This window comes from Schistocerca gregaria, chromosome 3 (assembly GCF_023897955.1).
Source record: "Schistocerca gregaria isolate iqSchGreg1 chromosome 3, iqSchGreg1.2, whole genome shotgun sequence".
In the NCBI taxonomy this organism is placed as follows: Eukaryota; Metazoa; Arthropoda; class Insecta; order Orthoptera; family Acrididae; genus Schistocerca; species Schistocerca gregaria.
The window spans coordinates 296,158,865-296,185,824 of NC_064922.1; the positions used below are offsets into that span (position 1 = coordinate 296,158,865).

The 26,960-nt window shown below is 39.7% G+C and overlaps 1 long non-coding RNA gene across 2 annotated transcripts in view; it reads left to right on the top strand.

The window, feature by feature from the left end:
- The first annotated feature begins 9,899 nt into the window (after nt 1-9,899).
- Nucleotides 9,900-26,960, top strand: part of LOC126354643 (uncharacterized) — a 59,528-nt gene continuing 42,467 nt past the window's right edge. Inside the window, exon 1 of one of the 2 annotated variants that reach the window (XR_007565363.1) lies at nt 9,900-9,999. This is a non-coding gene — a long non-coding RNA (uncharacterized LOC126354643). The remainder of the gene's footprint in view (nt 10,000-26,960) is intronic. The other variant, XR_007565364.1, reaches the window with a different exon arrangement.

Genomic DNA, 26,960 nt, shown 5'->3' on the forward strand with positions numbered 1-26,960 from the left:
CTGATGACCTCAGATGTTAAGTCCCATATTGCTCAGAGCCATTTGAACCAATTCTCTTGACAGCCAAACACATCTCACTGAGCATCTCTCTTCCTATAACTCTATGCTTCGTTTTATACCTATTATGCAGTAATCTGTTTCTTTAGACGTTTATTTACAGTGACTTTATACCATGGAGGGTCCCTTCCATTATGAACTGTTCTACAGGGTACGTGTCCATCCAGTGCATGGTCAACCATTCTTTTAAATTTGAGCCAGGGTTCCACTACATGCTCCTGCCCGGTGCTGAAAGTTTCAAGTTCCTTGTTGAGACATAATACTACTGACTTTTTATCTAGTTTACTGAACACACACACCACATATACAGGGTGGTCCATTAATCGTGACCGGGCCAAATATCTCACGAAATAAGTGTCAAACCAAAAAACTACAAAGAAAGAAACTTGTCTAGCTTGAAGGGGGAAACCAGATGGCGCTATGGTTGGCCCGCTAGATGGCGCTGCCATAGGTCAAGCGGATATTAACTACGTTTTTTTTTTAAATAGCAACCCCCATTTTTATTACATATTCGTGTAGTACGTAAAGAAATATGAATGTTTTAGTTGGACCACTTTTTTCGCTTTGTGATAGGTGGCGCTGTAATAGTCACAAACGTATAAGTAAATGGTATCACGTGACATTCCGCCATTGCGGACGGTATTTGCTTCTTGATACATTATCCGTGTTTAAATAGACCGTTTACCAATTGCGGAAAGGGTCGATATCGTGTTGATGTATAGATGTTGTGATCAAAATGCCCATATATATATATATATATATATATATATATATATATATATATATATATATATATATATATATATATATGCCACAACCGCGTCGTGTTCACTGATACCAGTTTCAATGTGTACATCCTCAAAGAGGACAGGTTCATTTGTTGCCATTAGACCCAATATATTTCCATCATGAGTGCGGTTCCTAACTATCTGCTCTATGTAGTTTTCAGGGAAGGCATTTAGTAAAGTTTCACAGGATGTCTTATCACGCCCACGACTAATTAAACTGTTATTTTGTAAATAAACGGTTCAAATGGCTCTAAGCACTTTGGGAGTTAACATCTGAGATCATCAGTCCCCTAGACTTAGAACTACTTAAACCTAACTAACTTAAGGACAACGCGGTTCCGAACGGAAGCGCCGAGAACCGCTCGGCCACTCCGGCCGGCTCCAAATAAATGTTGGATAATTAAAGTCTCCACCGATCATTACAGTGTGAGCGGGGAACTTAGTTACAAGTGGACTGAGATTTCCTCTAAAGTTTTCCGTTACGTCAAGAGACGAGTCTGGTGAGCGATAGAAGACCCCAGTTATCAAGTTTTGCCCGTCTCTGATACTGCGTCTTGCCCAAACAGTCGAACATGAAGCTTCTGTTTCCATCTCAATGGATTTGTGTTCCTTGTCTACTGCGACTAACACATCACCTCCAATTTCCATTTGCCTGTCCTTTCGATACACGCTTAAATTTTCCCCCAGTTCCACGTTTCAACCAGCTTTCTGTACCTAGTATTATGCGCGCTTGACTGTTTTTCATGAGCGCTTCAAATGATGCGGCAGTTTACCATTAGGATTTTAATCTCTCACCAGCGGAGGCATTTATTTCGACCTTACACTGATTCTTCTGGTTTTCCGACAGCTGTCATTAGCTGGACTGGATGGAGAGTCGTCTAATCTAAAAAGCCCTTGTATGGACCACGCACACAGTCAGCTACCTGGGTAGCAATCTCTGATGTGTAGTGCATACCTGACCCATTTAGGGGGACGCTCAGATCTCAGCCCTATGGCGCAAGTCCAGTAAGTCCCAGCTTAGCCAGTCACAGAATCTTCGAAGTCTGGTTCAGTCCTTCCACTCGACTTGGAGCCAAAGGACCACGATCAGCTTGCAGAACAATACCGCAAATCGTGAGCTTCGTTGAAACTCCTTGCGCAATGCTGGTTTTCTCAACCTTCTCTGCCAGTCGCTGGAATGACCTCGGAGCCCAGATGACAGCCATCGTTTGTTCCAACGTGCAGCTGGTTGCACCTTGTTCCCTCAATGCCTGCCGTAATAGCATCTTCAGCATATCGAATAAGGTCCCCAGACATACACCCTGAGTGCATCTGATGTCCTATCTGTCCCTTGCTGCCATTTTCCTAAGGGGTACCATCATTCGCTGTACTTTTGGACTGCCTACGATTAATAAACCCCTACTTTTTTGCGTTTGACCTAACGACGGACAAAACATGTTCCCCCAAAACAGGTGAAGTGAGTCCCACTGGCTCAGTTTCAGTTTCAGTGAAGACACCTCAGACTTATTGCTTAGGAGGATCGGTACAGCACCCTGAGTCCTCCCTGGTCGCTGTCCAACCTGTACTGGACGCCTAGATCTACCATTGACACGCCGCTCGCAGTCAAGTGGACGACTATGACAGACCCTGTACTTTCTGCACAGGAGGCACGATCCACAGCAGCGTATAGTACTTGAGGCAGCTCTGGCACAGGCATCACAGATACACGATTCTTAGGAGCTCTTCGAGCACACTGATTTGTAACCAATCGCTTGACGGTAGGCGGGGCGATTTGCAGCTGCTTACGAACTTCAGCCAACTCATCCCGTGTTAAAGAATAGCATGAACAGTTGGACTGCATTTTGGCTGGTGCAATATATTACGAGGCAGTGAACAAACAACTTCAAATTAACTCCACTGATTATCTTTTGATCTGTTGAACAAAAAGGTTCTTCTGTAAACAACATGCTTTTAACAGTTCTATCACAGCGAAGGTGGTAGCGGAGCCCCATGGCACATTGTGAATACATTAATTAGAAGCAACACGTATGAGGAACTGTGTGATGAGATACGTGAGAGTTTCCCGATATAATGGTTCGTGAGGGGACAGGTAGAGAAGACATTTAGTAACACGATGTTGCACATACACTTTGGAAACAACTGCATATAAGTTGGTGGTAAGTCGAGGCGTGGTATGTATCATCTATGAAGAGAGCCACTCCACAAAGCATATAGCTGCCCCTTCTCCATGTGAGAGTTGGATTTAGCATTGTGTGCATCTCGTGACACATTACCATTAGAGCACGTCACGGCATCTTAAAGGTAGAAGCAAAAAAATTTCTCCTCTTCCGTTCTGACTTCGTCTGGGGGTCTGGACAATTTCCCGACTCGTAGAGAGAAGCCGTATCGATAGCCTTGAATTCTGGGTAAGCCTCGACATGCCTCAATAACTATGCTGTTGCCCTCACTAGTTGTGTGGGAAATAGGAAAAGAGACTCTTGTGACACGTGTTGTTCAGTGATAAAGCAACATTCCATACTTGTCGACATGTGAATAGGCACAGTTGCAGAATCTAAACAACCACGCCCACTGCAAAATGGCAGAGAGGCACCCCAAAGTGAATGTGTGATTAGGGATGACAAGGAGTACCGTCTATCGATCTTTTGCGTTTGAAGTGAAAACAACTACACATGCCTTGTGAGGTCACTGTTGCTGCAGTTCGATTCATCCCAGCATAAAATCTAGAGTGGCGCTTTGCCCACTCTGTACTAAACTTGGTGTAAGCAATTTATTATTATAATATGAAAACATTTTACAACATATTTTATAGATACTACATTAAAACGCTAGACATTTGCATCTCGATGAGAGCAGAAGTAACTTAAAATTACGCTACTGGCTACACCACGAAGATGACGTGCTACAGACTCGAAATTTAACCGACAAGAAGAAGATGCTGCGATATGCAAATGATTAGCTTCTCAGAGCATTCACACAAGGTTGGCGTCGGTGGCGACACCTACAACGTGCTGACACGAGGAGCGTTTCCAACCGATTACTCATACACAAACAGCAGTTGACCGGCGGTGCCTGGTGAAGCGTTGTTGTGATGTCTCGTGTAAGGAGGAGAAATGCGTACCATCACGTTTCCGACTTTGATAAAGGTAGGATTGTAGCCTATCGCGATTGCGGTTTATCGTATTGCGACATTGCTGCTCGCGTTAGTCGAGATCCAATGACTGTTAGCAGAATATGGAATCTGTGGGTTCAGAAGGGTAATACGGAACGCCTTGATGGATCCCAACGGTCTCGTATCACTAGCAGTAGAGATGACAGGCATGTTATAGGCATGGCTGTAACGGATCGTACAGCCACGTCTCGATCCCTGAGTCAACAGATGTAAACGTATGCAAGACAACAACTATCTGCCCAAACAGTTCGGCGACGTTTGCAGCAGCATGGGCTATCAGCTCGAAGACCATGGCTGCGGTTACCCTTGACTCTGCATCGCAGACAGGAGCGCCTGCAATGGTGTACTCAACGACGAACCTGGGTGCAAGAATGGCAAAACGTCATTTCTTCGGATGAATCCAGGTTCTGTTTATAGCATGATGATAGTCACATCCGTGTTTGGCGACATCGCGGTGAATGCATATTCGAAGCGTGTATTCGTCATCGCCATACTGGCGTATCACCCGGCGTGATGGTATGGGGTGCCATTGGTTACACGTCACGGTCACCTCTTGTTCGCACTGACGGCACTTTGAACAGTGGACGTTACATTTCAGATGTCTTACGACCCGTGGCTCTACTCTTCATTCGATCCCTGGGAAACCCTACATTTCAGCAGGATAATGCACGACCGCATGTTGCAGATCCTGTATGGGCGTTTCTGGATACAGAAAATGTTCGACTGCACCCCTGGCCAGCACATTTTCCAGATCTCTCACAATTAAAAACGTCTGGTCAATGGTGGCCGAGCAACTGGCTCGTTGCAATACGCCAGTCACTACTCGTGTTGAACTGTGGTTTCGTGTCGAAGCTGCATGGGCAGCTGTACCTGTACACGCCATCCAAGCTCTGACTCAAAGCCCAGGCGTATCAAGGCCGTTACTACGGCCAGAGCTGGTTGTTCTAGGTACTGATTTCTCAGGATCTATGCACCCAAATTGCGTGAAAATGTAATCCAATGTCAGTTCTAGTATAATATATTTGTCCAATGAATACCCGTTTATCATCTGCATCTCTTCTTGGTGTAGCGCTTTTAATGGCCAGTAGTGTATATCTAGGAGAAGGAAGGGCAGGAGAAACTATAACCTCTCCTTCCCAAGAACCGAACCCTGGATCCGCACCTACATTGAATTCTACGGCTCTTTCTCGATTTTAGTATATGTGGCACTCGTATCATTTCATGTCGGAAATGTTGTGATGGGTACCGTTTTAAAATTTAAGCCGTCTTGTTTGCACTATGTAGGATGAACCCGAACTCTACAGACAAAACTTCGGATGTTGTTCAAGGATGCTTTCTCGCCATTTTGGTGTAGGGAACGCGTGGTTTCCGGTAATTCGTTGAAGGGTAATTTTTGAATTATGAGTCAAAGTGCACCTACGATATCTACGTCTGTTATCGTTGATTGTAGTCATTCATGTGATAGTATACCACAACCAATGGGAATCACTCACGGAATTTATAACCTCGTTTGTCACAAATTTTTTGTTGTTTCTTTCTAGTGTGTCTCGACTTACTACGCTGTGGTTAAGTTGGGGCCTCATCTCACAGCTTAAATTGCTGGGTGTAAACCAAGCAGCAATGAAATTTATAATCTCCGTTGTCACAAATATTCGCTGTCGTAATACGAGCTAGCTTTATTAACTTTATATACAAAGCATAGGAAATTACGAAAGAGCAATGTGATTAGTTACCCACAACGTGGTAATGATTGGTTGTGTTCTCTTCGTATAATTCATCAAGTGAATTGTTAGCAACAGCAGCATTCAACGCCAGCCTGAGTGGCTGAGCAGTTCTAGGCGCTACAATCTGGAACCGCGCGATCGCTACGGTCGCAGGTTCGAATCCTGCCTCGTGCATGGATGTGTGTGATGTCCTTACGTTAGTTAAGTTTAAGTAGTTCTAAGTGTAGGGGACTGATGACCTCAGATGTTTAAGTCCCATAGTGCTCAGAGCCATTTTGAGTAGCATGCAACAGAAAAGCCGCGGACACCATGAGTGCACTTCCACGTCATTATGATTTGTTCGGTTTGTTACCCGTTACCTTTCATCTGTGAGAAATACCCTCGCAATAATGAAAAAACCTTTACTATGAGACACTAAATCGTAGAGCACAAAACACAGAGTGACGCAACAATAATTGTTAAGTGACTGGAACAATTTCTTTCCAAGCAAAACACATCGCAGGCATCGATATGTCTAATATTGTACAGATATTGTCACTGAAGTGCAGATACAAACATAAATATCCCTAAAAAATTAAACGAAGTTTAATTACTCTATAGCGAGACATCCTTACACCAAAATACTCAGAAAATATCTTTGGATAACCTCCGAAACTTTGTCAACGAAGTTAGAGCTCAACATGTACGTATAATGATAAAGTGTATAAGCCCTCTTCCTCCACTAGATCTTGGAAGTCGTAAGAAAAACGGAACAGCTGCTGTCTCACATGCCGATTACTTTTCTACCGTACTGCCATACCCCACAATGTTTCTTCCAAAGTTTCGGCCTAATATCACTTACAATATGTTTTTTTATCACTTAATTTTCCAGACAGTATAGTCGTCTTAGGCACGATTTAGGATGTTAAATGCACATACCTCTGCCGCGCTGCTGCTTTAACTATGCATTTGTTCTCAGAGGAGTCGCCGGCTTCATGGTTTTTTTTATCACCAACAAAGGACGCCGATTACTCAGTAGATTAATCATTTATTTTTCTGTTCTTTCATGTTAGCAATAGTTTAACCTAATTGCCGTATAGGGGCGTTTCGATGGCTTTTTTTTCCAAACAAACCATTTATCAATCGGTGCCCATCTCCTTCGCTCAGACATGTTGCATTTTCTTGGATTCTTGTAAGACCTTCAAAAATAAATCTAAATCTAGTGATCGTGGATATGTCCGCATCTATGCCCGAGGGAGGACTCGAACCTCCGACGGGGGGAGCCTCGCAGACAGTGACAAGTCACCCTAGACCGCGTGGCTACCCCGCACTGCTCAACTCTTCTGTATTGTCATTTCAAGCACTGTTCATCTTCTGAAAATTATACCATATAGTGGTCATCGCCGGCCGCTGTGGACGAGCGGTTCTAGGTGCTTCAGTCCGGAACCCCGCTGCTGCTACGGTCGCAGGTTCGAATCCTGGATGTATGTGATATCCTTAGGTTAGTTAAGTTTAAGTAGTTCTAATTCTAGGGGACTGATGACCTCAGATGTTAAGTCCCATAGTGCTTAGAGCCGTTTCAACCATTTTTAGTGATGTTAAAGTTGACACTCAATCTGTGATGTAAATCGTTCATGGCACGTTGAAACATCTGTATGGGAATGTTTCCGATTCCTGCACGGATGATGTCTTTCAGTTTCGCAATTGTGTGTAGACGTCGAGCATACACCCTGAATTTCAGGAACCACAAAATGTCGCCACTCCCTGAAGTGATGTGGTTACCAAAAACTATGTACTATACTACTGATACTGAAATTTGAACACAATGAGACGTTGCACCATCTTGCTGAAAGCAATATTCATTTGCAGGGAACTCTCCAAGTTCAGGCCCTAATAATGTGTCAACAATGGCAGCACACCGCTGAGATATGACTGTTGTCACTCGTCCGTGTCCATCCTCACAAAATAAAGGTCCGATCATGAATCCTGAAGAGACAGTGCAATACATTGACCTTCAGGCTATGTAAGAGGAGTTGATGAAGTTCTTGAGGATTATCCTTGCACCAGTAGCGACAGTTTTGTTTGTTAAAATAATCACCAAGAGGAAAATGTGCCACGTCGCCCATTCATAGCAAATTTAAGAAGCCTTCAGTATTCCCTAATTTTAGTAAACGTTTCAACAGACAGTGTAATTCGCTTTTCATTATCACTTTCATTCAGTTGTTGCACAACCTCTATCTTCTATGGTTGCAACTTTAAATAATTTTGTAAAATTCTGTGCACACTTCGACTGGACATTTCCACTAATATGTGTGTGTGTGTGTGTGTGTGTGTGTGTATGTGTTTGTGTGTGTATGTGTTTGTGTGTGTGTGTGTGTGTGTGTGTGTGTGTGCTACATTATGACTTTTGGAGGAAATTATGGCACTGTCTAGTGGAGACACTTTGGACCATCGGTTATAACATTTTGTACTCCCTCTGTTCGTTTCTGTGAGAGATAAGTTCTGGGCCTTCCTGACGATTTCAGCTTAAGTGCACTTTCTGTTGCTTCAGTTTTTTTTACTCATAACCTGATAGCATAGGCCAATGGTACAGGACCATTTCTTCTAGGGTTGAAATGGTGAAGGTAACTTTAAATGAAAACATTTTAAATTAGGCCTTACCGTGACTGTTACTGGCATTAAATGAAACAACAAATTTATTGTTACCAGTCACCGTTTATTTATCTCTACGACGCGTTTCAAAGGCTTAAACCTCCATCATCAGGTGAATTTATATTTATTACTATGACATGTGTTTCTGTGTGTGTGTGTGTGTGTGTGTGTGTGTGTGTGTGTGTGTGCACTACATTATGACTTTTGGAGGAAATTATGGCACTGTCTAGTGGAGAAACAAATCACTATTTCAGAACATTTCTTTTGACAAAAAGCAAACGTATATTTCCGCACGGTTAGCAGTGTGGTCTAACGTACTGCTTTCCGGGAGGGAAGACGTGCCGGTCAACGGCACGAATCCTCCCGACGAATTAGTGTCAAGGTCCGGTGTGTCGGCCAGTCTGTGGATGGTTTTTGAGGCGATTTTCCATCTGCCTCCGCGAATGTGGGCTGGTTCCCCTTATTCCGCATAAATAAACATTTCGGTTGGGGTTCACAGACAGGAATGAAAGGCTGGAAGCAGAGGGAAACGAAGAGAAAGTGTGTGTGTGTGTGTGTGTGTGTGTGTGAGAGAGAGAGAGAGAGAGAGAGAGAGAGAGAGAGTGAAAGGAGTGATTGGATGAGTAATTGGATGACAGCAAACTTTCCAAAGCAGTGAGTTCATAAGATTATATCTGTTTCACGCAGTAACAGCCTAAATATTGGGGTAATTGTTAATTCTTATCGTTACTCACATTTCTTTGTTGTTTATGTCATTCTTCGTGCTCCTACACATACATGTGTTAGATTTTAGCGCACAACACTTTCACTGCACTAAATATATTCACGTTTCTGTGTTGTGAACAATCACTGCTATCTCGCCTTTTAGTCTGTTTTGTTTATTATGGCGGGTTGAACTTAATAAGACCTTTTACAGTTGCAAAAGACGGCATTTAACCTGTACAACTTGAAGTGACTATTTCACGAATTATACGTTTCATGCTATTCCAGATAATACTGTATCGATAACCATCGAGGATTGAACACGTTTATATTTTGTTTTTCCTCGACAATAATCTGTACCATCAGTTAATTAGGCATAAACGGATCCGCCTCAAACATTTTCCTTAATACGAACTGCAACATTCGTTCCCTGCGGCTCACGTTACATGACTCTCAGGACGTCGGCTTTGTATCAGCAGCCTTTGCGTAACGATTCATAATTTTTCTTGTTTGCATATTTACCGCACTGCACCTCCGATATTGCAAAGTTCTACATCGTACTTCTTGCTGGGCTGCAGCCCGATGCATCGTGAATGTCTTAAATATTTTGAAAAGATAAATAATTCATATCCTGTCCCGGGACTGTCGAACTGCATTTACGATTGCAGTAGCGCTCGGTGAGCGAACTTCCGTGCTGAATTGGGGCCGGTAAGCGGTTTTCTCAATGAATCGAACTAGTGAATGCAAGCCAGGCCTCCCCTTAGCGATATTGCCCTGCCCTCTGTGGACAGACCGGGGAACTACAGGACGACCATTCACCCTTGCGACGGTTGCAGTTCGAGATACCCTGGTGAAATGTACTCCCTGGTTACCCAATATAAACAGCTTCAACTGCCGTCGTTCGTTTACGACGTTTGTACTGAGAAGGGTAAGTTACTGATATCTTTCATGAAGCTCTGTTTCTTTTTTTAAAATGTCTTCTGCGCTGTCTCTTTCTGAGTGATGTCGCAAACTGTCAAAACAATTTTTTCTGACGCAGTTATACGAGGTTAATATTTTGTTATGTATCTGGTGGGAGGAAGATTCAATATGTTAGTCGCTTACATCACGAACGTTAAAATTATTGTGGAATTTTCTGCGAAGATGCGAATCGTGTTATTGTCTTCCTGTAGAAACGAACGAAGACTACTTACCTTTCATAATCGAAGGGCTGCAATTCCGCAATAGTATTTTCAAGGAACTGGCACCTACCTCCTTTTTCAATAAATGCTAAAGTAATCTAGCAATCAATATTCGTTGCGGAATTATCTCTTATTTAGTCATTGGTGGCTGTTTAGACAAGTTTCTATGTATCATGACTGTTTCTCAACTGTTTTCCGTGTCATCTAAATGCCTCCCACATTTGTTACGCTCTCGAAATGCAAATTCATCGAAACGTCACGTTTTATGTCTTACATACTCCCACTGGTCTGAAGTGTTACATCGCCTGAGAAAAAATGCTTTACGTGTTTCACTCTCTTTACTGGAGACGTCAATGGATTCCAGTGACAGGATCAACGCCTAGCGAGAGGAGATTGTTCAGTGAGTATCAGATAGTGCGTAGATAGCGGAGAGTGTATGTATCTATGGAGTGAGCATACCCTGCCTGCCTGTTTCTAGGCAGTTGTCATACTATATATTGGTTACAGAATATGACTCACGTGGTAAGAATACACAGTATTACCATCGTAAGTAAATGTGATGGATGGTGAGAGCAGGCAAAATGCCGCATAGACCTCTCACAGAAATTAAAAGAAGAAATAAACGGCTGTGAATAATGTTACAACTAAGAAATTCATGAGTCAAAACTTCCAAACCGGACGCAAGAGTCGTAACATGTCGTACTAGTGCAGAACAAATAAGAGGTACGTACGTGTGGAGGCTCATCGCCTTGTAATCACGGGATCCCATTGTCGAGTAACTGGGAAAACACACAATATCTCGGGTACAAACCTGCTAGTGGTTCGGACCTACTGTAAGCAATAGATCCGATTCCATATAACCGCTGCGGTATGTTGTGCTGAATCGACTTTCATTATACACCCCTTCCTTACACAAACGGACGTTACTCGACGACACAGACAGAAATTTGAATACAGCGAACAGACACGCCAATGACTGGACGGACAGTTCATAATTTTGAGAAAAAAAAGGGGGGCCGGTGGCCACGAGGGAGATTTGAACACCGTGTCCGAATAGCCACGACGCTGTCACTCAAATCATTCCGTTCGATGCTCCATATCTGGACCTCGGAACGTTCAGTGTTTCTATTTTGCTTCTTTTTTCACAGTTCAGAACGCCTTATCCCTGTTTTCATACATGATCTGTGTTCAGTTTTTGACGGGCTATCCACTGGGACATCTTACCACTAAATCTGAGGGAGGGGGTGCGATGGAGAGGTTTCCTTGTTAGCAACAGCTATTGTACGGTATTGTCGTTGCTACGTATGTAAAGAGAAATATATGAAAGGAGGACCAGTTGTTTTTCATAGGCATATACAACAAATGTGTAATTGTAAATGTCAATGTTGACAAAACACAGTATATACAGTTCCACACAGTAAATGGAATGACCCCATTAATAAATACTGACTTCGATCAGAAATCGGTAGCTAAGGTAGAATATCCAAAATTTCTAGGTGTATTCATTGTTGAGGGGTTGAACTGGAAAAAACACACCGAGGATCTGCTGAAACGTTTGAGTTCAGCTACTTATGCTATTAGGGTCATTGCAAATTTTGGCGATATACATCTGAGTAAATTAGTTTACCACGCCTATTTTCATTCTCTACTTTCGTATGGCATCATATTCTGGGGTAACTCATCATTGAGTAAAAGAGTGTTCATTGCAAAAAAGCGTGTAATTAGAATAATTGCTGGAGTTCATCCAAGATCATCCTGCAGACACTTATTTAAAGAGCTAGAAATCTTCACTGTAGCCTCACAATTTGTTATTAACAATCCGAAGGAATTCAAATGCAATAGCAGTGTACATGGCTACAACACTAGGAGAAAGGATGCTTTTCACTACTCAAGGTTAAATCTAACTTTGGCTCAGAAGGGGGTAAATTATGCTGCCACAAAAGTCTTTGGTCCCTTAACTAATAACATCAGAAGTCTGACAAATATAGCATTTAAAAGGAAATTAAAAGAATTTCTTAATGGCAACTCCTTCTACTCATTAGATGAATTTTTGGATATATTAAGTGGGTAATTTCCCAACATCCACAAAAAAAAAGAATTGAGTGTCATGTAATATCTTGTCTAATGTAATATCTTGTGTAGACACCTTTTATTAACCTGACACGTTCCACATCATTACGAAGTGTCGTATTCATGATCTATGGAACAAGTACTAATCTAATCTAATATTGATATGAGCTACTTAATATCTTGAAAAATATCGAGGCACGCTATAGCCTTGTATTGTAGAGGCAATTTCTGCGATTTTATGGCCTTATATTTATGATACAAGTGCTAAATACACTGAAGAGCCAAAGAAACTGGTACACCTGCCAAACATCGTGAAGGGCCCCCGTGAGCACGCAGTAGTGCCGTAACACAATGTGGCATGCACTCAACTAATGTCGGAAGTAGTGCTGGAAGGAACTGACACCTTGATCCCTCCAGGACTGTCCGTAAATCCGTAAGAGTATGTGGGGATGGGGATCTCTTCTAAACGGCGAGTTTCAAAACAATAATGTTCATGTCTGGGGAGTTTGCTGGGTAGCGGAAATGTTTAAACTCAGAAGAGTGTTCCAGGAGCCACTCTGTAGCATTTTCCTACTGGAATTGCCCAAGTCCGCCGTAATGCACAATGGACATGAATGGATGCAGACGATGAGACAGGATGCTTACGTACGTGTCACATGTCACTTCGTATGTAGACGTATTAGTGGTCTCATATAACTCCAACTTCACACGCCCCACACCGTTACAGAGCCCCACCAACTTGAACAATCCCCTGCTGACATGACGGCTCCATGGATTCATGAGGTTGCCTCCATAACTGTACACGTCCATCCGCTCGATGCAATTTGAAACGAGACTGTCTGACAAGACAACGTGTATCCGGTCATCAACAATCCAATGTCTGTGTTTTCGGGCTTAGGCGAGGTTTTAAGCTTTGTGTCGTGCAGTCATCAAGGGTTCAAGAGTGGGCCTGATGTTTCGTTAAATGGTTCGCACGCTGACACTTGATAATGACCCAGCACTGTAACCTGCAGCAATTTGCGGAAGGGTTACACGTCTGTCACACAACGATTCTATTCAGTCGTCGCTGATCCAATTCTTGCAGTATCATTTTCCGGCCTCAGCGATGTCGGAGATTTTATGTTTTACCGGACTCCTGATATTCACAGTATACTTGTGAAATGTTCGTACGGGAAAATCCCCACTGCATCGCTACCTCGGAGATGCTGTGTCCCCCCCCCCCCCCCCCATAGTAGACGAAAGTGATTGACTGAAATTTGATTTCTTTGTAAGCAGTGGAGACTACAGAAACAGGATCGTAGGTGTAAATGTTTTGCACAAGGTGACAGAAATAAGATGGCCTCCTGCTACATTCCAAAAACTCTTTAAGATTTAGAAACAAGATTTTTTGCATGGGCGTGCACCATACATGAGGAGAAATTGTACTTTTAGCTTTGCTTCAAAGCTTTACGAAATGCGTACATTTATTTTATTTATATCCTGCTGCTTTACCTCTTAGGGCTCACCATCTTAAAACTAATGCAAATCATGAATTGCACGACGTCATATATGAATTTGAGTACATCATAAGTAACAATAAGACATAACTTATACTCTAGCAAGTATACAGATGTACCAATAACACACATGACATTCTGGAACCTGTGAATCAAGGAAATCTTGTATATGAAATTAGTGGGGCAAAGAGAGCTCTGGTTCAATTTAGATATCAAATTGATATTAAGGCAATCGTGAAAATCAATTAATTGATCAGTTAATTACCACCACACCCTGATCTCCTCATAAGCTTTTCCCAGTTGGCAATTGGGTATCTCTCACAGAACTCCCAGGACTCTTTCCTCCCCTAACCCTCCAATTACGTAAGATGGTGCCCCAAAGAAAAAATAGCAGGAAATTCTAATTTACTGAGGGGAATATCAAATCTTGTGTATGTTCATCTTCAAGTCCGGAGATCATGTGTCTTAGTTTACAACACCATCACCAGAGGACTCATTTGGAGTGAATACAGTAGTTCAAACCAATTCCACCATGACACAGACACCTCACTTCAAAAAATCTGAAATAGGGATGTTTTTTTGTCAATACATCTAGAACTTCTCATGTAAAATGTAGGTTCCTCGATTTATAAAAGTGATTTTCAGAGATGGAAGAAATCAGACAATACATGTGTTTTCAAATCGCTCAAGTATTGTTACTTTTGTGAAAATCCTGTACAATGCTATGGCATAAGCTGTATTTCCTGTAAGTATTATCTCATAGGCAAAAAAGTATCTTGCCTTATCTATTATGTCCTGCATGACAGGACTAGAATATTATACTCATTTTTGGTTCATGATGGAGTGCTAACAGCATGCTCTACCTCTGTCACAGGATGCATTCTTACTTTCGAACTCTCTTTTAAAGTAAACAAATCTTCGCCACATACAAAGTCTCTTAAGGTAACAGCACAGAGAAGTTGTAAATGTCAGGCTTACACTAGATATCACTCTATAAATTCTATAAAGTAGCTGATTTTGCCTCGTCCCATGAACCATGGACCTTGACATTGGTGGGGAGGCTTTCATACCTCAGCAATACAGACAGCAGTACTGTAGTTGCAACCATAATGGAGGAGTATCTGTTGAGAGGCCAGACAAACGTGTTGTTCCTGAAGAGGGGCGGCAGACTTTTCAGTAGTTGCAGGGGCAACAGTCTCGATGATTGACTGATCTGGCCTTGTAACATAATCAAAACAGTATTTCTGTGCTGGTACTGCGAATGGCTGAAAGCAAGGGAAAACTAAAGCCATAATTTTTCCTGCAGCATGCAGCTTTACTGTATGGTTAAATGATCATGGGACCCTCTTTGGTAAAATATTTTAGAGGTAAAATAGCCCCCATTCGGATCTCCAGGCAGGGAGCACTCTGGAGGACATCGTTATCAGGAGAAACAAAACTGGAATTCTACGGATCAGAGGGTAAATTCCCACTTTTTCCATTTTCTTCTGTTTTAATCTACAGTTCATAACCAATAGCTTGTGGTCAGAGTCAATATCTGTCGCTGTAAATGTCTTACAATTTAAAACCTGTTTCCTAAATCTCTTTCTTACCATTATATAATCTATCTGATACCTAGTAGCATCTCCAGGCTTTTTCCATGTATACAACCTTCTTTCATGATTCTTCAACCAAGTGTTAGCTATGATTAGGTTACGCTGCGTGCAAAATTCTACCAGGCGGCTTCCTCTTTCATTTCCAATTAATATTCACCTACTACGTTTCCTTCTCTTCGTTTTCCTACTATCGAATTCCAGCCACCCATGACAGTTAAATTTTCGTCTCCCTTCACTACCTGATAATTTCTTTTATCTCATCATACGTTTCATCAATCTCTTCGTCATCTGCAGAGCTAGTTGGCATATAAATTTGTACTGCTGAAGTAGGCATGGGCTTCGTGTCTATCTTCACCAAAATAATTCATTATTAAACCGACTCCAGCATTACCCCTATTTCATTTGGTATTTATAGCCTTGTATTCACCTGACCAGAAGTCTTGTTCCTCCTGCCAGCGAACTTCACTAATTCCCACTATATCTAACTTTATGTAGATCTATATCTAACTTCTATTTCCCTTGTTAAATTTTCTAACCCAGCTGCCCGATTAAGAGATCTGACATTCCACACTCCGATCCGTGGAACGCCAGTTTCCTTTCTCCTGATAACGACGTCCTCTTGAGTAGTCCGTCCCCACCCGGAGATCCGAATGGGGGACTAATTTACCTCCGGAATATTTTACCCAACAGGATGCCATCATCATTTAACCATACAGTAAAGCTACATGCCCTCGGGAAAAATTACGGCTGTAGTTTCCCCTTGCTTTCAGCCGTTCACAGTAACAGCACAGCAAGGCTGTTTTGGTTAGTGTTACAAGGCCAGATCAGTCAATCATTCAGACTGTTGCCCCTGCAACTACTGAAAAGGCTGCCGCCCCTCTTCAGGAACCACTCGTTCGTGTGGCGTCTCAACAGATACCCCTCCGTTGTGGTTGCAACTACGGTACGGCTATCTGTATCGCTGAGGCTGAGGGATTACTATGCGATACGCCATTGTGGTGGTCAGATATCGTCAACAGGAACCTTGATGATGTGTACGTCTGCTCTTACGTTCCCATGCAGTGCAGCATCAGGCCACTGTCACATCCAAATGCCTCACAACTCTGCATGTTAACCGATTCTACCAGCTAAGCCAAATGTAGAGACACAATGAGGCCCCTCTCAAACTGTCAGGTACTGATAACCTCCACTTGAAACGAGTATACGGCGTCTCCGTGCTCTTCACAGATGTCACTGAACATCTAGCGCTATTCACATTTCTTATATAACTTATCAGACCTGGGAGCAACACTAACACTCTCTGGTGTCACTGCCGCAGAAGTTGCAACTCTAATCGTTTATATCCTCATAAATTGCGTGTACATGTACAAAGTTACATTGACATCCGTTCATATCTTCTAAGTACTTCGCTTCTTTTCCCATGCAGTGTGTATTAGTTTATAATACAATGTTTTAAACAATGCTTTGTATGATGCTTAATGTAGATAATGGGGAAGATATATATGGAAGAAAAATTCGGAGAAGGAATTAAAATCCATGCAGAAGAAATAAAAACTTTGAGGTTTGCCGATGACATTGCAATTCTACCAGAGACAGTAAAGTTGAATGGAACGGACAGTGTCTTCAAAGGAGGATATAAGATGAACATCAATAAAAACAAAACGAGGATAATGGAATGTAGTTGAATTAAATTGGGTGATGCCGAGGAAATTAGATTAGGAAATGAGACTCTTAAAGTAGTAAAAGACTTTTGTTATTTGGGGAGCAAAATAGCTGATGATGTTCGAAGCAGAGAGGATATAAAATGTAGACTGGCAATGGCAAGGAAAGCGTTTCTGAAGAAGAGAAATTTGTTAACATCAAGTATAGATTTAAGTGTCAGGAAGTTGTTTCTGAAAGTATTTGTATGGAGTGTAGCCATGTACGGATGTGAAACGTGGACAATAAATAGTTTGGACAAGAAGAGAAAAGAGGCTTTCGAAATGTGGAGCTACAGAAGATTGGTGAAAATTAGATGGGTAGATCAAATACCTAAAGAGGAGGTATTGAACAGAATTGAGGAATAGAGAAATTTGTGGCACAACTTGACTAGAAGAAGGGATCGTTTGGTAGGACATATTCTGAGGCATATAAAGTTGATCGTCGGTAAAGCAGATACCAGACTGAGATTCATTGGAAGAATCCTAAGGAAATGCAATCCGACAACAAAGGAAGTAGCTTACAATACGCTTGTTCGCCCACTGCTTGAATACTGCTCAGCAGTGTGGGATCCGCACCAGATAGGGTTGATAGAAGAGATAGAGAAGGTCCCACAGAGAGCAGCGCGCTTCGTTACAGGACCATTTAGTAATCGCGAAAGCGTTTCGGCGATGATAGATAAACTCCAGTGGAAGACACTGCAGGAGAGACGCTCAGTAGCTCGGTACGGTCTTTTGTTAAAGTTTCGAGAACATACCTTCACGGAAGAGTCAAGCAGTATATTGCTCCCTCCTACGTATATCTCGCGAAGAGACCATGAGGATAAAATCAGAGAGATTAGAGCCCACACAGAAGCATACCGACAATCCTTTCCACGTACAATACGAGACTGGAATAGAAGGGAGAACCGATAGAGGTGCTCAGGGTACCCTCCGCCACACACCGACAGGTGGCTTGCGGAGTATGGATGTAGATGTAGATGTAGATCAAGGAATCACCAACTTACTATTGGAGGGCAACGTGGAGGGTATACATCGTAGAGGGAAACCAAGAGATGAATACACTAAACAGATTCAGAAGAATGTAGGTTGCAGTAAGTACTGGGAGATGGAGAAGCTTGCACAGGATAGAGTAGCATGGAGAGCTGCATCAAACTAGTCTCTGGACTGAAGACGGCAACAACAACAACATAGATGGAATTATTAGAAAGTCCTTGAAATGTAATGTTACAGGAGAATGTTGAATACCAGATGGGTTGAGTGGGTAAGAAACAAAAATTCCCTTGCTCAGCGAGAACAAAAGGCTAATATAGTACGTACTGCATCGAAGAGGTAGAGAGGTTGAGCACTGATTACGACATGACTCATTGCTGAAAATCTCCATGAATTCGTGGTTCAAGGAAAGAAGGAATTGCTGGTGCACATGTATGCAGACATACTAATATAAGGCAGTTTGTTGTTATTGTGTGATGCAGATTCAGAAGAGAAGCTGAGATAAAGGGGACAGCGATAGGACTGGAGATCTACATCCAACTAACTTCAGTATTGGTGACCAAACCTACAACAGCATTCTGATATTAGCACTTTAATACTATAATAGTTATCAAAATTAAGTCATTATATTGTGTTAGACTTAAATAATATAAATAGAATAGACCAAAAAAAATTTCCGAGGCGAAATACATTGGTGTCCCAAATTAAAGCAACAAAAAGAAATTTTGCAAAGTTGCGTTTATTTTGCCACGAAACATTATAAACATGTGATAGTAAAGTAGAAACAATGTAAATAATACAGAACGTAATCAAATGCAACATACATAACAATGGACAAAAATGTTCTTCGGTTTTTTTCAACTTAACGAACTTGCACACACGTTCTGACAATTGGTCAATGTGCTCAGTGTGCGGTGTGACAACCTCTGGCACCAATGCAGACCTGTCAGTGATGGGACATGTTGTGAATGATGTCATCAAACTCATGTTGAGGTAATAACGCCCATTCTTCCTGCAGAGCTGCTCAGAAGTCTTGGAGAGTGGTTGGTGGATGCTGACGTGATAGAAACTGTCTCCCATTCAAATCGGAATAACGAACATGCCACGCCATGGGTGCAATATCTTCCTTTTTCCGAAAAAACATCAGTCAGCCATGCTGCATGAGGTCGAGTATTACCTTCCATCAGTACGAAATCTGGGCCCACAGCACCTCGCAATAACCGTGCATGAGATCCCAATATCTCCTCACGGTACCAGACAACACTTAAATCTTGCTGATTCACCCATACAGTTTCTTGAAGAGGTGTTAGAGTGGCCAACATCCCTGCCCATACCATTAGGAATCCTCCTCGGTACTGATCTCTTTCCACAGTGTTTGGGTCCAGAAATAGTGTTCCACGTGCTCTCCCGATGCGAATCCGTCAATAATCACTCTCCAGACCAAATCTTAACTCAACTGCGAAAAGAACATTGGCCCACCATTCAGCCATCCAGGTGACATGTTGACGTGTTCAGTCTACACTTTCCCTTCTGTGAAAACATGCTAGAGGTAAACAAACAGCTAGTCCCCAACAAGAAAGACCACTCTGCCGAAGCCTTCTGTACACCAATTGTCTCGATACAACACGTCCAGGGGATGCTGAAAGGTCAGATGCCAGTTGCAGTGCAGTACTAAGGCCATACCGTTGTGCCCTTACAGCCAAATAATGGTCCACTTTTTCTGATGTCACACGTGGTCGGCCCTGTCTTGGTCTCTGGGACACAGTTTCGGTTGATATAAACTGTCGCCTCATGGAAGAGAGCACAGAACAGTTCATATTAAGCCATCGGGCCACATCAATTTTGACTCTCCTACTTCCATTCTTTCTGTGGCCTTCTGCAGCAGTCTGTAGGCTTCTATGTGTCACACTGTACCGTCTGTGACTGTGTACACAGCGATTTTGGATGTGAGACTACCTTGCAAACACTGGCCCACTTGAGAGGTGCCCTGATGTCATTGCTGCTATGGTTGTCCATTAATCGGAATGCCATATTCTGTGCAGAACAAGATGGTAATGACATCCGTTGACAGTTTGTATGATAATATCGTGAATTAGAAACAAGATGGGGAAATCGCAGTTTGTTGATTTGATTTTGGACACCAATTTAGATATGTCAGTTACATATTGAAGACGTTGCAAAATTGCTGAAATATTTTTGAAACATTTACCACTGGGTGCTTGTGATCTCTTTCTACTTAAAAATGGGGTTAATGCCTCAGAAACTACTAGGTGGAGCAATGAAATAATGAGCCTATATGCTCAACCTTAAGGGCTCTTCAGGAGGTTAGTGGATATGTGCCAGCCTCATACCGTTAGAACACACATGTCTAAGATTCGTCTTTCAATATGTTTTAGTTCACAGAAATGTCCGAGTGGCACACATGATTGCTACAGGTCGGAAAGTGATTGGAGATGAGGATGTCCTAGTCAACATGTAATGGCTAAAAGTAATGAAGATACTTAGAAAATTAATTAAATTCCAAGGAAAGGACGAGTTTTCAACATCAGATGATTATATCAGTGCTAAAGATTAATAGAGGGACTAATAAGAATTTTGCATGTTGTGTGTATACAAAGTGATTCCTTGATGATGTTACAAACTTTCAGGGATGACCAAGAAGGGCAAATTGAGGTAATTTGAAGTAAGGGACCCTGGTCCAGAAATGACAGATCGAAAGTTATAAGCGAAAATCGTTCTGATACCTCTGACAGTGGAATACATGTTCCAGTACTGTTGTTGCTATGATTCAAGGGTAGGCAACTTTCAGAGGTGGTAGTATTGATCAGAACAAGAAAAAGCTTCTGGCAAACAGGGGTTCTAAAATGAATACCTTGTTCAGTAAAAGAGATCTTCTTCAGAGAAACGAAGATGAGCAAATGGTCATAGTTCTTCAGGCATACATTTCAGAGCCTATGTTTCCTACACTTTTTTCATTGTTTTGGTTCATACTACCAACCCTGAAACGTGCCTACCCTATAATCTTACAAACAACAGTACCTGTAAATGTATTCCACTGCCAGAAGCATCAGAACGATTTTCGTTTTTAACTTTCGGCCCCATGGTTTCTAGACCAAGATCTGTTATCTCAGACTAATATACACAAACCTTCTCCATCATCTCTGAAAGATTATAACATCATTGCAATATCACTCCATACAGTGTGTAAAAATAATCACGGGATTCCTCACATACAAACAGAAAGACAATTGGAAAATATCTTCTCTGACATTGTGGAACGATTTACAAAACAACCAGACATGATACAGAATGTCGTCACACATGATGAAACATTAATTTTTCGGCGCTATGTGCAAACAAAGCGCTAGTGAATGTATTACAAGGTCTCTGTGCCACCAAAAATGAAAACAAAATCCCAAATGGCAGTTTCAGTCAGATAGCAATACTGATATTTTAATTTTCATTTGAAATTTTAATCTATGAGCCTTCATTTTTAACCATGTTGTAGACTGAATTGAATAATGTTTTTTTTCTTTTCTTTTTTTTTAAGTTGTAACTGGTAGTAACACTTGCACTTACAATTTTCATCTCTATTTCAAAATTAATCAAATAATAGTTCATCTCCATTCTCAATTTGAATTCATTAATAGGTGTGTTTTTAAGAGGTAAGCAAATCACTCACCCATTTAATTAATATCTATTTGTTCTAAGTTTATAAATTAACCTTCATTTTCAAATTAGACCCAGTAATTTGCCAGCTCCATATATTGTATTAAATCTGGTTATATACTTAACTGATTAATCTCCATTTCTTAGCTGATTAATTTATTTTCATTTCATATTTTAATTTAACAATTCATATTCTATAAATCTATCTCCATTTTGAGTTGACTAATTAATCAGTGTTTAAATTTCATTCTCTTTCAGTACCTGCAAGATATATTGTAAATTTCAAACATTTTAAAAAAATATAATGAAAATTTTTATGTAATGTGGAAGGTCTCATACCCAAATTTGGTAAATTTTAAAACCTGAGAAGTCAATTGATAATTTTACTTTACAGAGATACAAAAAGGATGTTTGTAGAATTATGTGCAGACAATGTGTAAATGAATATCATGTAAGTGTGTACAATGAAAAACGAATTCCATGTATATGTGGAAAAAATATTTCCATATATTATTATAAAAATCACTTACAACGGGTTCTTGGTGAAGAACATTCGAAAATACTGTTCTTCATTAAAAATGATGAAGAACAAATTGATCCATGCTCAAAAATGTATTGGTTTTCTAGAGATTAAAGATTTAAATTGTTTTTACAGAACTCCTTCACATAAAGATAACCACTAAATAAATGTAAGAATTGTGTTTTAGAATGAAGAATAAGTAATCATGAAGTGGCTGAACTTAGTTTTTAAAATCTATTATATAAGGAATCTCAGAGCTACAGAACATTATATCTGAATTTTGTACACACCTATTACATTTTGTTCCTTAATAACTGGAGAAATTCAAAGCTGTCCAAATTACTCATTATTGTAGAATAAATAATTTGAAAGAATATAATAAATTAAGTAAAGCTGGTTTGAGTACATTTATTAACAGGCATCAAGGTGGAAATTCCACACCGAAGGTCTGCTCTGTCTTTCTGGACAATCTTTGAAAACAGTTACCGCCTTCAGATGATTAAATTTTCGAAATTAACGAGGATTAACCACTGAAAAAGATCCTTCCATTTTCTACCAACGTGTTTGAGAAACAAAAATTTAGAAAAACAGTTAATAAATGCCAGTCAATAAAGCACTTGCAGACACATTGCAAACAATAAATTTCGAGAGAAAACTAAACTTGCATGACTCAAACTTCTTGTATGCATCGAAATTAAAAATTATGAAAATTATGAAACATAATCTAAAAATACATCACGTCTTGAAAGTAACTTTTAAACTTTTTTGTGAGTACCAAATGCAAAGAAGTGAAAACATTATGAAATTTAAGTTCCAGATATGGAACTATAGGATCACAAATCGAAGAGAGCTCATTAAAAAGTGTAATACTGGTAAAGCGGATATTTTATCAGAAATGGCTCATGTTCAAGCAGGAGGATCTGGTTGGACTTTGGAAGTAGGCTGTTTAGGTTTTCTTATTGGTAATGCCATGTAGCAATCTGTATGAAAAATCACTAGCTGTGCTGTGTGCATACTCCCATGTGCATTTTCTTTTACTGCTCAGACTTTGAGAAAAACATTGCAATTTTACTGTGATGAACGACCAGGACTGTCTTTATGGACTGTAAGAAAATTTCAGCTTTTGGCCAACATTGTATCAATAACTGTGTGCATATGATTTCTTTGTTATTGTAATTGTAAATTTTTTTTAACAAATATGAATTGGTCACTCCCCAAAACAATTTGTAAAGTTTTTTGTGGGGATCATGGGGGCTATGTAAGTAGGCTGTTTAGGTTTTCTTATTGGTAACGCCACGTAGCACTCTTTATGAAAACTCACTGGCTGTGCTGTGTATAGTCTGTGGGTAGTTTGCATCATTGTCTGCCATTGTAGTGTTGGGCAGATTGGTGTGAACAGCGTGTAGAGTTGCGCCGTTGGAGGTGAGCCGCCAGCAGTGGTGAATGTGGGGAGAGAAATGGCGGAGTTTTGAAATTTGTAAGACTGGATGTCATGAACTACTATAAATATTATGACTTTTAACACTATTAAGCTGGCAGTAGTGGCGCTCGCTGCATTGCAGTAGTTTGAGTAACGAAGATTTTTGTGAGGTAAGTGATTTTTGAAACATATAGGTTAATTTAGTCAGAGCCATTCTCTTGTAGGGATTACTGAAAGTCAGATTGTGTTGCGCTAAAAAAATATTGTGTGTCAGTTTAAGCACAGTCAGGTATAATAGTTCTAAGGGGACATTTCACTTTAAACAGTATTATTGTTTTGCAACAATAAATTAATAGTTACATTACAATGAGAGGATGTTCTTACATCTAATTACACAGATAAAATAGAAAAATAAAAAAGCATGTTAATGTAAAATATAATGATCAAAAATTTTTCTGTGTGCTATAAACTCAGTATTATACACTATAAATAAAATTGCAGAAAGAATAATAGTATATAATAATGTTTTCTTGATCTTGATCAGAAACTGGAACATTTTTAATTTCCTTTAGTGAGTGATACTATTCTAAAAATTGAGACTGGAATTAGTGTATCTATCACCGTCTATTCGTTTGATGAAAAGTATCAAATATATCCAAGAAAAGTTATGAAATGCAAGAAACAGAAACACGTAAACCTTCTTTATTTCAAGAATTGAAGTAATTTATACTATTATTACAAAAAAAATTAACTAGGTTTGTTTTAAGTCAAATTTCAAAACATGAAGAAGTAATTTATAAATTTTATAAATTATTGAGTGCAGCAATCAGTTCTCCATTTTTTGCAGGTTTTATTTGGAAAATCCAGATTTCTGCTAGTGCCTAGCCATTATCAATGCACTATATCCTAGTCTCAATGCGTGTCAGAACCGTGTTGTTCGGGCATGAGTCACAATTCATTGAATATCATAGTAGTATTCAAAGAGCTGTGGCTGACACCTGAACAACAGGGTTCTGACATATAGTGAGACTAGAAAATAGTGCACTGAAATCTGGATGTGCCAAATAAAACCTGCAAAAAAAGGATGACTGATTGCTGCACACTATAATTTATAAATCATATCACAGTCGCTGAGTATACCCACTTTCCTAATGGAAGGTAACCCAATGAAGAAGTAATATTTATTTGTGATATGTGTTTGCTCCACTTCGATAGTAAAGCAGACTTAATTAACAAGCCATTAAAAGTAGAATTACTGGAGAAAGTTTCATATGTAAGTTTTAAAACTTATCAGCACACACAAAAAGTTTCAATCATTATTTATGCTGGTTTTGAAAGTTTTCTCTTAAAGAAGGATAATGATCATGTTACACATGTTATTATCAACAAAAAAATTTGAACCAAGTGGTTTTTGTTATTGTATCAAGTACATTAATGAACATTACAAAGGCCAATTTGTATATGGAGGACCAATTGGCATCAAAAATTTATTGAATGTGTGAAACAAGAAGTAGAAGCTATTGGAAGAATTTATTCTAAAATTGAAGAAATGAGTCCAATAATGCATGAAGAACACTCAAGACATACAAAATCAAAAAAAATCATTGTATAGATGTCATTACTCACAGAAGAATAGAAAGGTTCATCATGAGGGATCACTTAATTGGAAAATATATAAATCCATTATATAATATTTGTAATCTAAAGCTATCACATTCAAGTTTCATATGTTTATTTATGTAATTCCTCTGGATATAACTCATAGCTGCTCATAAAAGAGCTTGGGTGTAATATAAAACAAATCTATTTGACACCCAAAAATGGAGACAGGTACATTAGCCTTGGCAAAATGGCAGAAAATTTGAAGATGAGATTTATTGATACATTCAAATTTGTGGCTTCTTCACTTGACCACCGTCATCAAGTTTGAAAAACAATCAAAATACAAACATTTCAAAAATTTGTAGGTGATGTATTCTATCTAGTGATAAGGATAGGTATCTAATCTTATCATTATACAGTTTCTTTTAAGAAATTTGATGAGACACAGATTCCAACAAAAGAAGAACTTTGTAGTAAACTGGGTGCATGAAATAACTTATGAATATTATGAATATAAAAAATTATTTTGGGAAAAATTTAATATAAAAAATATTGGTGAATATCATGATCTGTATCTTAAAACTGATGTATAGTTTATGGCTGATATGTTTGAAAATTTTAGAAAAACTTATATAAATGCTTATGATGTAGATCCATCTTGGTATTTTACAGCACCAGGATTATCTTTGAATGTGATGCTGAAAGTGACTAGACAACAATTAGAATTATTACAAGATTGTGATTTGATTCCTATGGTTGAAAAATTAATAAGAGTTGGTATATCACAGTGCTGTAAAAGATAGTAGAAGCAAATGGTAAATGTATGAAAAATCATGAAGTCAAATAGAACGTATTTAGGTGCAAACAGTATGTATGGTTATGCTATGAGCCAATATTTAGCACATGGTTCATTTGACTGAGATAATCCAGATTCTTTTTATTGTAGAAACATAAGTGAAATTTCAAGTAAATCTCCACATGGATTTATATGATTTGTATTTGAAGTAGATCTAGAATATCCAAAAGATTTTCATGCTTTGTACCTTGTAGGACAATAAAATATATATGTATGGAATCGTATGACTGTTAGTTGTTGTTATGTGTAACTACTATCCTGAGTACTGTACTTACTATGAGACGTCTAATACTAATCTTTATTTTTCAATGGCTCAACTCATCATCTTAATATATCATAGGGCATGTTTCTTGAGGTCCGGGTGGGTTAAGTATCAGTTAAGATATTAATTTACAGTTTATAAACATCATGATTTATTTCCAAATCTAACATTTCAAATAATCAACTTCACATTTCCAACTTCATAAACTCCACCAAAGAGATCCACATTTAAATAAGCACTGATTCCAAATTTATGAATACATTCGGTTTCAGTTCCACATGTCTTTTACAGTTGTAGAATTAGGGAACAATAAAATTCATGTTACACACTAGGTTCATACTGTTCAGACCAAAAATTTAACTCCACTCTCCAACATTGATAAGACTATAGTACACTGTTCTCCTCAAAAGCTGAATAAAGACCCAGTTACATGAAAGACTACAGAAAGATAGCACAACTTTTTGGTGCATAGTACCAGCAACACATTTTGTAGCATTGATGTCTATATCTTTCCAAAACAAACAAACA